Below are 5000 nucleotides of genomic sequence, written 5' to 3'. Positions count from 1 at the left end.
ATTTTACACAGCAAAAAACCTGACCAAATGTATTACATGTTTTGTATTGCCAGTAACCAACGATCATTTTAATCCAACGACCAACGATCATTTTAATTTGGTGATGCTTCCTTTTCTTTTTATTTCTCTCCTTAGCAATCCTTCAACTCCCATAACACTTTTATTAAATTAAATTTCATGTCACTTTTACTTTTGCTCAGGTTTAGACAAGCACGTTCTCTGTCAAAACGTGTCCCTAGGGGATAGTGGAAGAATGCCACACTTCAAACTTAAGTACGTTTAGGGGTCATACTGTGACTGTGGTTAATGGGGTACCTTATCTTGGATGTAATTAACAATTAATTCTTAGGGCAAAAAAAATAATAGTCTGTTTACGGTATCCCGACCGACCCTATTTTTTTGCGCGACCCTAGACTTTTTTTTGGCATTTGGAAAAAAAAAAGGTCTTTCTTTTTTTGCAAAATAATTAAAAATATGTTTTTTTGGAAAAGTAAAAAAAAGAAAAAGAAATCCCGACCAACCGAACCTATTTTTTTGGGCCTATGTTACCGTAAACAGACTATTTTATTTTTTTGGGCCTTTTCACTTTTACCCGTTTAATGTCATGTTTGCTTGTGCTTCATGATTGACATTTAGTTTCAAAAATGGGTGCAAAGTTATTTCCCCCTCCCAAAATTACCACAATAGTAACTGTTTAGTGTGTGTGTGTGTGTGTGTGTGTGTGTGTGTGTGTGTGTGTGTGTGTGTGAGTGTGTGGGTATGTGTGTGTGTGAGAGTGTGTGTGTGTGTGTGTGTGTGTGTGTGTGTGTGTGTGTGTGTGTGTGTGTGTGTGTGTGTGTGTTTCTGGGTTCCTCTATAGCTCTTTTTCACGTGTGATCACGTTTTATTAATGATTTGTTTATATACCCACAATAGATTCATAGAAATGTTATCAGTATTTAATTGTTTTGTGAAAAAGTCTAATACCCAATTCTAGAGTTTCAGTCTTTATCTTGGAAATTAGCATTTAAACCCTATATTATTTTTTTTATTATTATTTTTTATTTAGGTGCCTCAGCTCTCCTTGAGCAAAGTTCACTTTTGAAAAGTTTATCTCTTTTTGAAGTGTAGACTTTAGCCTTAAATGGGCTTCTGGTGTACTGTCGAAAATACTGCTATCTGTGCTGTGCTTATGATGCTGCGTAACGCTGATGGGGTCTTTGTCGACCAAAAGAGTGGGATTCCCTGTAGGTGGAGTTCCTGTAGGGTGGAGTTTCTCAATAAAACTTGCAAACCATACTTGAACTTTTAAGAAATATCAAAAAAGATAAAAAAAACCATCAAATTCTATCGATCGCTAAGCATCACGTGACTTTCAGCGATATCAGCGAAACGCTACCAGAACTACACCCTGTGGTATTCCCTGTATACAGGGAATCCACCTACAGGAACTCCACCTACAGGGAACCGCACTCTTTTGTTTGGTCGACATAGACCCCATCAGCCTAAGTAACTAAATTTGTCAAAAAATGATGGTAACAAATATCAAACCAAAATAAAAGCATCAATTCCGTTGTCATTTCATTCAACTTGATATGCCAGTTAAGGCCGTTCACTTGACTATCTGGATCACCTTTTGGATTAAAGATTTCTTTTACAGGGATCACGTGACCGCCACTCAAATGAGGGTACTCTCAAAATCGATTGGACAAAACGGGTAGGGCCCAATTAAAAATCGACACAAAATCCCACACACAAATATTCTGAAAGTTTCAAAGCAATCCACCAAGTCGTTTCTGAAAAACAGCGCTTTTTGTCATGATACCCCAAAAAGAATTGCGCAAAAAGTCGCGATTTTGACCGCTCAAGCGATCGACACCTGCATTAGTAGGAATACGAAATACGCAAGCTAGCGAAACAAAACAACCTGTTCGGGGTATATCCATTGATTTGGCTTTCTTCTCGTAAAAGTTGCAAAGTTTTGCCTATTGTGATGTTGTGTTTTGTTTTGTAGTTTACATGGATATGAATAGGGGAGCCAGCCTGACACAAGACCCGGATTCAGTATATCATCATATGGTTTTCCAGTGCTGTGGGATTTTAGGAAGACATATACGTAACCTAGCAGAGGCGACCTGACACTAGGCTTCACTGCTGTCAGGGGCGAACAATAAGTAGGAAGTAAGAATACAGATGTGGCAGGGGGAGAATCAGGGGATTGTTGGCTAACCTGAGTTATTCAGAGAATCTTAGTAATAAGCAGTGTGCAGACGGAAAACGTAACGTTGAGGTTTTCTGGGATATATTTTGAAGTAGATCGAGACTCCACATTTTCACACTCTAGTAGGTTTTGATAATCCTCAAACAATATGAAAGTTCAGGTAGAAAAAGAGAGTGAAAATATTGTTTTGTTTATTGTTCTTTTTATCCTAGATCTTTGAAACTGTACACACTATTAGGGTTTAATGACCTCCAGACATGACCCAAGTCTGGTTGACCTTCATCAAATTTCCAGTCCACAGAGAGGTTGAGTTCTGGTAACAATGTAAAGTAGAATTATCATTTTCTCTAAGTTTTTGGAACTGAATTTTTGTTACGCCTCACACTTCCAGTGTTTAATGGCCGCAAGACTGACACAGGTCAGGTAGATCCCGGTCAAATTCCAAGGTCACAATGGGATCTAGTTCGGGTCAATGAGAAAAAAAATGATTATTTTCTGGTTCATAGAGCTAGAACAGCAGATGATTTTATATTGCACATGACGAGGGTGAGACGTACGAGTATTTGCTTTTCTTGTCTTGTGTGTACAGAGAACATCCTTTAAATCCAAAAAACGAATGATAACAAACAGTAAAACTGAGCCTGATATAGACATTCCAAAGCTGCAGAGCAACTCCGAAATCGGTTGCTGTTTGTACACTACTTTTTCAAGCTCCCTACCGTTTGTTCAGGTTTGAGGTTATGTGTGTGTGGACGAGGCGGGGCTATTAGGGGAGTAAGGACGTGCGATGTCGCATGAAGTCTGAGTTGTAAGTGTAGGAAAACTCAGCCCAGAGTGTTGACGTGTTACACCGTTTGTTGTGGGCAGCTCTTGCTTACCCTTCACTTTACAGCCAGCTTGTGTTGCCAGGCACCACCACAATCGCATTCAACTTTAACAAACAAACACTGATATTTCCTTTAAAGCCACTGTGCAGTTAGCCTGAAGCAGAGCAGAGAAAAACCTTGCTCACAGACGGGACCTATTCACCGCAATATTGGTAAGTCAGTTTTAGTGTATATTCACCGCAATATTGGTAAGTCAGTTTTATTGTCTATTCAGCGTGGTGCATATTGGTAAGTCAGTTTTAGTGTCGTGATGCATATTTTGATTTAGGCCCAGCGTTTTCCGATCACAGACACCGCCAGGCTTTTGCATACAGTACCCTTTTGTTTGAACGCTTGCCGCTAGGGAACACCCTCGGTCCATTGGAAGCAAGCCTTTTTCTGTAAACCTCTTGTGAGGCGAAGTCGGCCTTTATTTTCGTTTGCATTTTAGTTTTGAAGCTTAAAACTGATTTGTTAATTCAAATTCTGCTTGAAAACTAAATTTCAAAAACAGACCAAAAAAGTAGCTTTGTTGGATTCTTTGTTATTTTCTGAATAAAAAAAACCCAAACATCTAATGTGTTTGAATTGAATTGAAAATGTGCTCAGAAAAAAGACAATCTGTTTTATGCAAATAACCTTCAGTTGGCTTCAGGCACCACAGTCACTCAGTCAGCGTTGTCTCGGTCAAAGGATTTCGAGCAGCCCAGGATTTACTATAGTCTCGGCCAAATAGTATGTACAGTTCACAGGAGCTTGCATAAAACGCCAGTCGATGGTATGCAGTTTCTTACTCCTTTATCCTTACTGTAGTATTAGTATCACTACTTTTATCACACAGCGGTTGAGTTTCAATATTTTGATGTTTGGATGTCGCTTTTTGTGACCTGTCTTCTAGTGGCGTCAACAGGGTCGAGATGTGGAGAAAAGCAGAATACATCGTGTTCTCCTGTCTGGTTGCCGTAGTAACGTCTCAGGTCCATTTTCCTGATCCAGTAGTTTCCAACAATGGGGGACTGGAGTTTAGACTGCAAGGTATGGCGCACACTCTTGTTTTGAGTTTAGACTGAAAGGTATGGCGCACACTCTTGTTTTGAGTTTAGACTGAAAGGTATGGTGCACACTCTTGTTTTGAGTTTAGACTGAAAGGTATGGCGCACACTCTTGTTTTGAGTTTAGACTGAAAGGTATGGCGCACACTCTTGTTTTGAGTTTAGACTGAAAGGTATGGCGCACACTCTTGTTTTGAGTTTAGACTGAAAGGTATGGCGCACACTCTTGTTTTGAGTTTAGACTGAAAGGTATGGCGCACACTCTTGTTTTGAGTTTAGACTGAAAGGTATGGCGCACACTCTTGTTTTGAGTTTAGACTGAAAGGTATGGCGCACACTCTTGTTTTGAGTTTAGACTGAAAGGTATGGCGCACACTCTTGTTTTGAGTTTAGACTGAAAGGTATGGCGCACACTCTTGTATTGTGTTTAGACTGAAATGTATAGCGCACACTCTTGTTTTCATTTTATTTTTTAAGTCAAGACGTCCGATGTCCACCATAGTGTTTATTTGTGTCATATAATCCAGGATCTATAATTCGCTAAAACTGAATAAACATTTGGGTTGAGTACGGATCATTAACGCCAAATATTATTCATATAGACGCTGTATAATTATGTCACACGATGTTATCATGGATTAACGTTTTATTTAAAACCACACAAAAACAATGAAACAAAGTGAACTTGTTTGTCGTCCTCTGAATATAGCATTCACCCACCGACGTTTGTTTTATAATATATGTATGATTTCAGACAACGGTTACCGCCTGGTGGCTTTTCACTACAACGTCAACAAACCGCTGGCCGGTGTTAGCCATGGTGATCACGCTGCTGACGTCACTGCTCACACTGGTGATGACGTCATTGGTTGCTTCACTCGA

The 5000-nt window shown here is 39.5% G+C and overlaps 1 protein-coding gene and 1 long non-coding RNA gene across 2 annotated transcripts in view; one reads left to right on the top strand and one right to left on the bottom strand.

The window, feature by feature from the left end:
• The window catches only part of LOC138976484 (tripartite motif-containing protein 3-like), a gene marked incomplete in the record, with an annotated part of 395324 nt that overhangs the window by 351306 nt on the left and 39018 nt on the right, over positions 1–5000 (bottom strand).
• On the top strand, positions 2849–4966 carry LOC138977469 (uncharacterized). The gene is made up of 3 exons (XR_011459292.1): positions 2849–3239; positions 3965–4101; positions 4873–4966. It is a non-coding gene; the product is annotated as an uncharacterized lncRNA (long non-coding RNA).

The sequence above is a fragment of the Littorina saxatilis genome, linkage group LG9 (assembly GCF_037325665.1).
Source record: "Littorina saxatilis isolate snail1 linkage group LG9, US_GU_Lsax_2.0, whole genome shotgun sequence".
Classification (NCBI taxonomy): domain Eukaryota; kingdom Metazoa; phylum Mollusca; class Gastropoda; order Littorinimorpha; family Littorinidae; genus Littorina; species Littorina saxatilis.
This window is presented reverse-complemented; position numbering and strand designations above follow the sequence as displayed.